Here is an 11,670-nt window from a genome sequence, read left to right on the forward strand (position 1 = left end):
CGGATATATTTTTAGAAATAATACTCAGGATATTGTCTTTTATATATTTTTAGAATTATAAAAACTTAGAATTATAAAACATATAAAAATTATATGAAACTTTATGTAGAGACTGTTTTCATAATACTCGCTGTTCACTTATTTAATTCAGCCTCGGGTGTTGCTGTTGTTTCTGAACAGAGATGAACAGTTAAAAAAATCTGATGAAAAACCATTCAAGTTTTATTTCCTCCTTGAGTTACTAAGATAACAAACAAACAAACAAATGTTCATTTTCAAGGTTAAAAAATGTAATGCATAAATTGCTTACAGCAGTGTTTTACCCACAGGTTTTAGCTGGGTTAATCTGTCAGGGAAATGACTGTCAAATGGAAAAATAATAAGGTCAAGAATGAAGCCATCTTACTTGTAACGTGAGGGCATTTGAAATGTTTTTGCTAAAACACAATTCTAACCAGAAATGGCATTTATTAGTAGCCCAGAGGATTTTGGTCAGTATCTAGTCATATTTCATAGACTTCTGGAGTGAACACAGCAAAGGAGGAGCCTCAGCTGAGGACCCCTGAGGTTGTTTACTTGCAGCATTGGCAGAGCCATGGTCAGAGACTCAGTTCTTCATAAGGGCATCCATATTAGAGAAATGCTCAATGTATTGCTATGGACATATAAACTAATAGCTTGAGTGGCCAGAGGGTGTCATTGTGATCATCTGTTCTCAATCTCTTGTGGGGCTTATTTCTGTTCTACACTGGTTGAATTTTATCATCAAACCCATAAACTGTCTTGGAAGGATAAGGTAAATTCTAACTCTGTATTAAAACACTCAGTGTTCGAAGACTGCCTCAACAGGCCTGAATTATGCATCATGTTGGACTGCTTCTTGCCTCTGACATATTGAAAAACAATGTTTTTCATTTTATTTGAGTGCTTATAACTGGAGAACTGTATGAATGCAAAATTTAACTTTTAATTTTGTTTCAAAAATGGAGCCACTACTTCATAAGACTGAAAGAACTATATGGGGATATTTCTCCCAGTGTGACCTGCAGGGCTTTCTGAGCCTTTTCACTACAGCTCAGCGTTTTTATTCCATGGATTTGTACAACTTATCTTTAAGCATTTATAGTTTTGATGTCCATGACATACTATATTAACATATTTACCATTCAGCATTTGTATTATGAAAATTTACTTCCTTTTTTTCTTTCTTAAACACTCTGAATGGCAATACAGCTTGATACTCCTTCAAATTAGTATATTAATATAAGATTTTGTGGGAAAAAGCTGTCACAGAAGAGTTAAAGGGCAAATAATATGTCATGTACTTTATTTAGCTGCTATTAGTGGAGAATTGTCAAGGAGATGGCTTTTGTCAAAGCAGTGTCCAAACTTTTTGATATTGTATTATGAGCTTCTGGGATAATAGACTGATGACTGCTTGGAGCATATTATAATGGGTATTTCCAGTATATATGACATGTTGTATAATCATTCCTCAATCTCTGCTTTTTATCCTCTTGAGAAAATGAAACAGAAAGCTTCTGTAAAAATGGGCTATCATTGTCTTGTGAGACAACGGGTGGTCAAACGTGGCTGCCAAAAATTCCCCAGACAACCATTGCTTTAGGGTGATCTTCACAAAGCCCTGCTGAATTCAAGTACTTACACTTTTAAACATTTTTTAGTTATTTACACTTACACATCCTTTAGCCTCTTCATGTCCTCTTCTGAAAGATTTGTTCCTACTACCTTGTTATTAAACCTTCTATGTATGGCAAATTATGTTAGAATACTGTTTTTTTTCTTAATGGAAGAATGAAAGGGCCATTGAATACTTCTATTTATTCTCTACATACTTCAGCTGTGATATTGTACTATACCCTAGCAATGTGTCTTTGCTTACAGCTTTGTGTGAAACTCTTTGATTTTCAGAGCATTAACAAGCTTCCAATATGGTCATTTAGTCTTATAATATGCTTCCTGTTTTTCTTGTGTGTTGGAACAATTCACTACTGTTTTTAATGTTGTCTCATTTCACTGCTGGTTTGACGCACTCTTTTCTCTCAAAGGAAAAATTTCCTTCAATTGAAGTGTAGTCTGAAAGGTGAAAAAGGAAATAATTTTGGTTTTGTTATGAGTCAGTTTTATGCTTTTGTGGGACTGGCTTTTCTGTTTTGGATTCTCTCACTAGGTAGTACCATGGTATCCTACTACCTAACAACACAGAGTTCTTTAATATGAGACACTGTTATAGTTAGTTTTCTTTCTTCAGCAGTTTTGTTCTACTTGTATACATTAATTCTGGTATCAGTTTATTGCAGTTTGAAATAGTTAGTTCACTATGCAAATTTGTATAGATCTCCAAAAGAGGTTGCTGATACCACAATGAAAATAACTGGTTTTATTCTTTTATCATTATATCACAGAATTTTCTAAAATAATAGCATTTATTTTGCTAAGGCAGAAATCAAGAAACGATTTTATGTGACCTGCCAAAAATTACTGAGAGAATATAGGTCACATGTCACAACTGCTTGTTTCCATGCCCCTGCTTCCACCTGAATGTAGATTGTCAGAGGAGGAAAAACATATTGTCTACTCTGAAAACACAGATGTAAAAATTGAAATGAGAATAGACAATACTCCATCTTTTTCAGCTTTAATTAGTATGACCCATGGATGTCACACTAGCAGTAACAAAATTTGCTGGTAGGCTCAATATTTGAAACAGCTGTGCATAAAGCACTGGACATTATGTGTCAGCTGTGGCTCTGTGTTTCTGAAAACTGCAGCCCATAGATATTATTTTAACTAAGGAATCAATAAAGCTGTCATGACTCTGTTACAAGTTTTACAGAAAAAAAACGGGGGAAGCTTTCAGCCTATAAATTGATATGTTTTTTGCCACTCATTTTCTGAGGATTTCTTAATATTCCTACTGATCCATCTACTCCTAAATCTGGTTAATGCCTACTGACTTGTACTCCTTATTTTGCAGTGGGATCCTGCCTGGAAATCCCATACTAATAGCATACTTTAGATTTACTGAGTTATGTGTGTATGACAACCATGTGGTGAAACTGTTCTAAGGTGACATGCATATGACTATTCTGAATGAGGCTGAAATGAGATTATATTCAATATAAAGAAGTCACAGTGTTATGAAATGAGTGGCTGTTCAATAATGTAATAGAGTTTCAGTAAGGTTGCCCACTTTTTAAGCATAGTTTCACGTTAATATTCTTCAGAGGACAAAAATCTTTCTTGATCTTCCGCTGACACTGTCATCAGCCTTTGGCTTCTAAGCAGTTCTGAAGATATGAAGGAGGAACTAAGTTAGTAGCTTAACATATTAAATCTCATTTACCTTATAATAATGATGACATTTATTTCCGAAAGTACTTAGCATACAGGGGCAAAGGGGATTACAGTTCTACTGGAGCATAAGCTCTCAACATAAACCCCTAACTGTGATAACTAACTGTATTTATTTATATTTCTAGTTGTCCATATAAGTGATGTAGAGTTCAAGACACAGGCAGCATTAAAATATCCCTCTGGGCTAAGGAGACAGATTTAAACCCAGGATATTTATCCTTGAAAAAATAATACCTAGTTAAGTATGTTCCACTTCAGGTAGGGACAGTCAAATCTTAAACGCCAGTCACTCACTGGGAGAGAAGACAAATTCAAGGAAGGTTTTAATTTGTATGCAGAGGAGCTTAGTACTATTTTTTACCTTATCACAATATGAAGAGCCAGTTACAAGATAGCATTCCCCTCCCATTAAACTTGGTGTGGCAGAACATATGGGTTTTTTTCAGAGTTTTTCAGCTCCCTTAAAGAAAAATATTTTTCTTCACTGTGAATGCAAAGAAATCATTAATGGTTTTGTAGAACTTATCTGATCCAAAAATATTTCATGCTTAAAGAGCCAAGCTTAAAAGGAAACTCTTTAACTATAGAAAGACTTGGCATCTCTGAAACACTCTCTGTACTTAGGATCAGAAAACATAGTGTTCAGATAAAATAGGCTTCATCTTAAAAGGTCTGCTCCAAGTGTGTATTCTGAGTTTTGATGAGTTCAAACCCTGCTGGGCAAGCTTTCCGAATTATAGGGAGATTAAAAGTTTCATCACAGGCTGCTGATTCTGCTTCTCTGCTTCAACAGAGTTCAGCAAATCAGCAGAACCGTACATGGGCTCCAGTCCTGCAGAGCTCCTGATCACTCAATCTGCAGTGTTCAGCTGCTCAGCAAGACTTCTTGCTGCAATGTTGCAACATTCCCAGATTTTTCAGGGCTGGAGTGATATAGTATTTGATCCTTTCAGTGTGATTAACTCCCTCATCAGTCTCAGAGATGACACAGGACTTTCTGTCTAAAAATTACTAGGTAAAGGAAGCATGGATACTCTTGTTTTGGTTGGATTGTGTCAAAAATGTAGTCTGTTTTTATTTCCTGGGCAATAAGCCTTACTATAGCTTTAAAATAGGATCTGTAAATCCAAGCAATTAATTATCTGCATAAAAGTGATGGATCAATACCATCCATAAATGAAGTTTTTCAGGTATTTTGTGATTCAGAAATGAGAAATCATATTGCCACAGCTAGGACCTCTAAGTTTTAGTTACATATATTCAGTTTTGTTTTATTTATTTGTAAAAGACAGTTTATTTTGAGAAAAAATATAAAAGGAAAATTGCTTTTTTCAATTCAGTGGAAAATCAAAGATACAGGGGGACTAAATGGTTCCAAATACTTTTTAAATATTTTCATTTCTAACCATCAGTGGGAGTCAAAGACTATAGGGTCAGACTGAGAAGCAATGAAAGTCTACCTTGGGGTGTCTGACGAGATGCTTCATTCCTCCCTGCTATGCAGAGATCTCCATTTCTTATCAGCCATAAGCATAGCACAAGATTTTAAAGGCACAATAATCACTCCCATAGTTTAGAAGATGCAGCTGTCAGATAACTGTACAACTGGTAAAGGGTGGACAGATGACAGCACCACCCTTTTAAAGAGCTTAACCTGAGAGGCCCCTGATTACAAGTCAGAGTCCAGAGTGACAGGTTTATACAATGGTTGTTCAGTAGCATAAATAAATTAACTGAACAGTATATCTTGTCTTGTCAAATGAAACTGACACCTGGTGTGCTAATAGGAGCTTAAACCAATGGAAACCTGTAGGGAAGGAAGATAAGTTTAGAAAAAGGACATCCTAAATGCATGCCACCGTTATTACTGGTCTGCTGTGTATGGTCTCTTAGGAAAACTAAAATGGGAGCTAGGAGTTATGAATGTATGCCTAATGAATACTTCTCATACTATAGCATTTATTGAGCTTCTGGCAGACCTGAAGATGTTAGTGAGTTGTACAAAGGTCCCTTAAGATGGGAAGATCTGGCTTGTTGATTCATTATTGATATAAGCCAGGAACTCTGGATTTTTCAGAATTGAGCTAAGTGTCACCTGTATTCTTAGACTCATGGAATCATAGAATGGTTTGGATTGGAAGGGACCTTAAAGATCACCTAGTTCCAACCCCCCTGACACAGGCAGGGACACCTTCCACCAGACCAGGTTGCCCAAAGCTCCATCCACTCTGGCCTTGAACACATCCAGGTACAGGACATCCATAACTTCCGTGGGCAACCTGTGCCAGTGCCTCAACTCTCTCATAACAAACAATTTCTTCCCAATATCCGAGATCAACTTCCTCTTATAACAAAGGGGATTTATAGCTTATCCAAGTAATTTTGTCCATTGAAAATGTAATGAGAAACAAAACTGTAAGGAGAGTTATATAGAAATTATATATTTCACTGGATGAAAACACTCATTACTTTTAATAATGTGCTAAAATATACCCTGGAAATTCATGAGCAAGGAATTTAACAGTAGCATTCTAGTTTATTTTTCAGTTAGCACACTATGTTAGAGCATTTAACACATACAAATTCACATTGTTAACATTACCACAAATTTGGGTTAGCAATTTGTAAAAGAAATATAATTTGCCTTTCTAACATTTTTCTTACAAAAATGTTAAAAATCTACAAATGGACCATCTAATAATATAAAATTTTCAAAAATCCATACAACATAGTAAGATCTTTCTAACTCAAATGTATAGAAATAAGTGATTTGAAGGTTATACCTAACTAGATGTATGAGCCAAGGCTTCAAGACTGAAATATGTTCAAGATTCTCAAATTCTTTGATACATGAGGAAAAAACTTTACATAATCCTCAAAATCAGGTTAGACTCACTACTGTGCTTTCATGTGCCCCTTTTTTAATGAACAGTTTTTCTAAAACATTTTCTTGCTTTCTTGAAAACAACAGAGCAGGTTTGGGGGAATTTGCTTTTTAATGGCACAGATAGCAAATGACTATTGGAATCACATAATCACAGAATTGTCAGGGTTGGGACGGACCTCTGGAGATCATTTAGTCGCACCTGCCTGCCAAGGTAGGGTCACATAGAGCAGGTTACACAGGAACAGGTCCAGGTGGGTTTTAAATGTCTCCAGAGGAAGAATTCATGACCTCCCTGGGCAGCCTGTTCCAGTGCTTTCACATCCTCAGTGTAAAGAAGTTCTTCCTTGATTTATTGTTTCCATAGCTCAAATCACCAGTGATCACATGAAAATACCTGCTCTTTCTGCTCAAGTCACTAATTGTTTCAGATGTTTTGTCAGCTGTAAAAGGGACTAATATTTCAATGCCAATACTTAGGTATATCTGCCAAGATGTAAAAGATTGGAAAACATCACTAATTTATCTGAGGTTACAGACAAGTGATACCCATGATGACTGTTACAAAATTAATGCCAGTGACTGCAGAAAGAATAATGAAAACAAACATTGTACTTGACCAATGTTTTTTAAAAGATACCCTTTGTCCCTGGAATTCACAGGTCGAGCTTACATCTTCATTTTATACTGGTGTAAAATTTTGCTAGGAGTGTGTTTCCCTGTTGGTAATAGGGAGAAGACACACTGTGTCTGCAAAGAGCCATATTGGTGAAAAAGACTGCTGCCTGTCAGCCTCTCCCAGTTTGCTAGTTCCATCTGTCAGAATTGTTGGTGAACAACAAGGAGCTGGAGAGAGGTGACACATTGCTGAGAGAAAGTCAGTATTTGAGTTCTGGGCACTCCAGCCTTAGTGTTACAACTGCTGATGGGGACATCATTACGTCAGCATCCATAAGCTTCTGCTGCTGAAGCCTTTGCTTCAACACAGAAATGGCATGGACTGAGTCCAGCTTAAACTGAATTCTTTTTGGAAAGATGGTGCTCCTGAAATACACTGCTATTGAAAAACTACAACTAAGTGGCACACGAATTTGAAGGTTTAACATGAGCATGCAACTGTAAATTAAGAAGGCTAAGGCATAAATTGAGTTTCAGTGTGTTGCAGGGACTGAAAAAAAAATATGTGATAAGTGAAAGAAACTTATGGAGGGTGCCTACAAAGGAATTTGTAATTCAGCAATGTGACTAATGGGAAAGAAAATCAAGAGGAACAGAGAAGACAAGCATTCAGCTACCTCTTTTGCTTCTCTCTTCACAGAAAGGCAATTAGAGCTTATTTATGATTGTTACTTGAACAAAACATAATTTTAGCTAGAGGTTAAAGAACTGGCAAGAAAATGGAAGAAAGAGTCTTGATAGAAATCAAACATGTTTTGTGTATTCCAGTCAGCACTCTGTAAACCTCAGCAATTATTTTCAAGACCTCTTCAAAGAATAAAGAAGGGTGGGAGAAAGGCAACAGTGTTACTTATCTTTGAAAAAGGCATGTGAAAGGGTCGACCTGAAGAGTTGCAGAGAAATCCTACACAATCCTGATTCCTGGGAAGATATGGGAACAAACTATGTGGCCGTTCTAAAGTATTTGGATAATAAAGCAGTAAGACAGAGCCTGCACGGATTTTTCTAGAACAAATCATGTCAAATCAATTGAATATTATTTCTGACAGAGTGTCATAGTAAGCAAAGCTGGAAACAGCCGTTATATCTACCGCCTTTTATGTAAAACTTTTCTGCTGTTACCTTTGACATTTTGTAAAGCAAGGCAGCGAGAGAAGTTCCAGACCAAATTACTGGTACATTTATATACTACAGGTTGAAAGGCTGCTCTCAGAAATTAACTATCAATGAGGTGCTCTAGGAAAAAGAGAATTTCAGGCTGTGTTGGCAGGTTACTGTTTTAAATCCTTTGCTCTACAGTATTTCCATTTGTAGTTGAATATGTACTAGTGCAGTTTCCAGGTAACACCGTGATAGGAGACGTTGCAGTCACTCTGAAGGTCAGTGTCAGAATTTAGACTTGAAACACTATTTTGTACAGAAAACTGAATGCCATTCTTTCTTATTTAGTTCATTAGTCTGAAAAACACAAAAACTGTCTGCCAGTAATAGGGCAGTTGTTCAGAAAGCTGTGTTTCAAATAAATTTATAAATATTACTGTCATTTGTATGAATCCTTGTTTTATAAGCACGGAATTGCTTTCTGACCCTGGGACGCATCTATGCTGATCCTTTGTTTCAAAATACAAAATGGTGGGAACACGGGTGTGGATGAGATTCTACTGTGTATCAGAGAAAGACCAATTGCTAATGATGGAAGGCTGTCACTTGCATGCAGCTGGTATGTTTTTAGTATTTCGTATAGATGTTATCACCTATAATACTGTAAGTGAAAGCAAGAGCAGAAAACCAAAAGTATAAGCTTAAAAGCAGATCTAGGGGACTTGGTTCATATTAAGGCTGTTCCCTTAGTCTCCAAGTGGACCTCTTTGCATTTATCTCACCTTTTTGGGTTTTATTTTTATTTTGCCTCAAAACAAAAACAGCAAAATGGATCTGAATCTTCCCATGTAGCATGCAGCATTCATGAAAAAAAGAGTATGAAAAAAATGCATGATATTTTCCCCCAATAATTTATTTCTGGGATATCTAAAGAACCCACAAAGTCAAGCAGGAACCCTTTTAATACAGAACCTAACACATCAGGCACTTCTGTCTTCAGTGCTTTTTGTGCATGCTGCATTTACTTTGAAAATCAAAACTAAAACAGAAGGAGAAAGATAGATTGGATTTTTTTACATGAATAAGCCCAGTCAAAAGCTCAAAGGTTAGCAATACCCTTTCAAAATCCCTGGTTCTATATATGAACTCAGTGGGATATAGAGAAAACTGATGGATAATGCTTTAAGCAACTTAAAACCCAAGTGATCTAATTTTTTTCTACCTGGAGGGAGAAGAATGGAAGCACTTTGCAGAGGAACTACCTGCTGTGCCCTCCATCTAGGCAGACTTTGCTGTTGCCTCTCAGCCTGAGGGACTGATCCTCCTTGGCATTTTCACTCCTGCTTTTCCATGACAATAAACACATCATCTTCTTGAGCTTCAACACTTGGTTTGATCAAAGACCCTGAGGTCGGTACCGATGACTTATGAGGCTGAGGGCACATTTCAGGGGAAGAAAGATGAATACTTTTGTCAGGGCTTGACCTGAAATTAGGTTTGGCTGCTTCTGGTTTTTCTCACTACTTTTGCAGTGGCTTTGAGCAGGCTCTGGGCAGCAGGACTGTCACAAAGGGAGTGAGGCACATCACTTGCAAGACAGAAACAATAAACTTTAATAAGGTAGAGAGCAGATGAGCAAAATTCAGAAATCTGGTGCTGCGTAGGCTCCAGCTGCAGGTCCCAGAAAATGCCTGCCCTGCACCCAAGGATGGCTGCAAATGTCTTCCAGTGATGGCCTGTCCCTGGGGCCCTTGGATGAGCGCCACTTGACAAGATACTCTGGAGAGAGAAAGCAGAAGGCGTTGGTCAGTCATAGAAGGCTCCTGTGCACCTCGTGCCACCGTCTGCGGTGCCCAGGCCGTGCTGTGCATGCTCAGAGCTGCACAGAGCCTCGCAGCCAACTCTGAGCTGTGGAGGAGAGCAGGATGGCCAGACACATGCCACCTCCTTCAGCAAAGGGTGTGAGATCAACCCTCTCCAGTGCCACCTCCTCTGGTTTACACTGGGAAATCAAGCTCCTGTGTAGCTGCATGAGCACAATGCTGGTGTGTGCAGCACCATCTCCCCAAACCCGTTATTTGTTCCCACCATGCCCCAAAGCCAGATACCAACCTAGAGAGACCTGCTGCCAGAACAGGACTTCCTGTGACACAGTGGCCTCATCATGCAGCCGCAGACCATGTTGTAAAGCAGTATGCCCAGGGACCAGATGTGGAGGAATGGCCATGGTAGCAGTGATAGTAGATCCACTCTGGTGGGCTGTACCACTGCATTCCCATGGGATACAGGCAGAGCTGTTTAGTCAGATGCTGCGGGCTTCTGAGTGTACTCAGGGATGCAGGGGATAGAGCAGTGACCACAACTTCACCCCCACCAGTGCTCCCTGCCTAGGCTTGGCCAAATCCAAGAAACTCTAAGCCAGGGCAAAGCAAGGGAGTGGAGCTGCCCAAGCCCTTCATCTCCTGCCCCAGCCTAGGGCAGAGTGGGTGGGAGAGGCCACTGAAAGGGCTGGGTGCCAGCTTCCGTGTCACAACATGTGCCAAAGAGCAGCTTGGCAGTTGGCTGAAGGATTCATCCTGCGCTCCCCAGCCAAGGTGAGAAGCCCTGGTGACTGGCTAGGCTGGGCCATGCAATGCCTGAGACTGGGAGCATCCCCGCAGCTGTGTGCTCACCTGGAAAGTGGGTGTAGGACTCATCCTGCAGGAAGGTGCTGCAACTGAAGCAAATCAGCTTGAGGTTGCTGCTGTCCAGGTCAAGGAGGAGGTTCTCCGGCTTGATGTCATGGTGCAGGATGGCACACCGGCTGCAGTGCCACACGGCATCCAGCACCTGGCAGAAAAGCTGCTGTGCCGTCTCCTCGTCCAGGGATGCCCACTCCACAATGAATTCAGAGAGATTCTGAGAGGCCTCTGGACGCTCCGCCACCAGGGCAAATGTGCCATCCAGGTCAAACCAGTTGAGGAGCTGGATGATGTTGGGGCAGCCAGAGGCCACCTTCTCCAGGGCCAGTAGTGCCGTTGGGCTGTGGAGAGAAGGTAATGCAGCCTGCAGGGCTGATGCTGCACCAGGGTTCCAGTGGTGCCTGCCTGGGATGCTCCAGTACCCCCTTGTCCAGCTCACTGGTGCTTGGACATCTTGCTGGCCAGGGGACGCTTGGGTGCCCCCGTGCCTGGCACTACTGGTGCTGGCCATCCCTGGCCTGGGATGCTCCCATTCTCACAGTGACCCCACACCAGCTGCCCCCCATCATGTTCTGACTTCTGCACTCATGGCCCTTGCCTTATCCCTGCCTGTGATGTCCCGGTTTCTCCCACTGGTCTCTGCTCACTCACCAGCTCGCCCCACTGCAAGATGTTATCGCAGGCCACATATTTGATGGCCACCTGCAAGCGAAGGGTATAGGTCAGCTGAGTATGATATCTGCCCCATCAATTCTCCTCCTCCTCTGCCGCCATCTCGGCTACTTACCACTAAACCACTCTCTCCACGTGAGCAGACCTGAAAATTTTAGCAGTCTTTGGAAGACTGAGTAAGAGGACTACTGTGCAATCTGCAGAAGTGAGACTAAGCCCAGGTCTGCATGAGGATCCGTATTTTTGTTCAGCATGACTATCCTGGCATGTGTTCCA

The 11,670-nt window shown here is 40.2% G+C and overlaps 1 pseudogene; it reads right to left on the bottom strand.

Annotated features, from left to right (window-relative positions):
• Positions 1 to 10,153: 10,153 nt before the first annotated feature.
• LOC103802233 lies at positions 10,154 to 11,233 on the bottom strand (annotated as a pseudogene).
• Between the last annotated feature and the right edge of the window lie 437 nt (positions 11,234 to 11,670).

The sequence above is a fragment of the Acanthisitta chloris genome, unplaced genomic scaffold (assembly GCF_000695815.1).
Source record: "Acanthisitta chloris isolate BGI_N310 unplaced genomic scaffold, ASM69581v1 scaffold325, whole genome shotgun sequence".
Taxonomy (NCBI): domain Eukaryota; kingdom Metazoa; phylum Chordata; class Aves; order Passeriformes; family Acanthisittidae; genus Acanthisitta; species Acanthisitta chloris.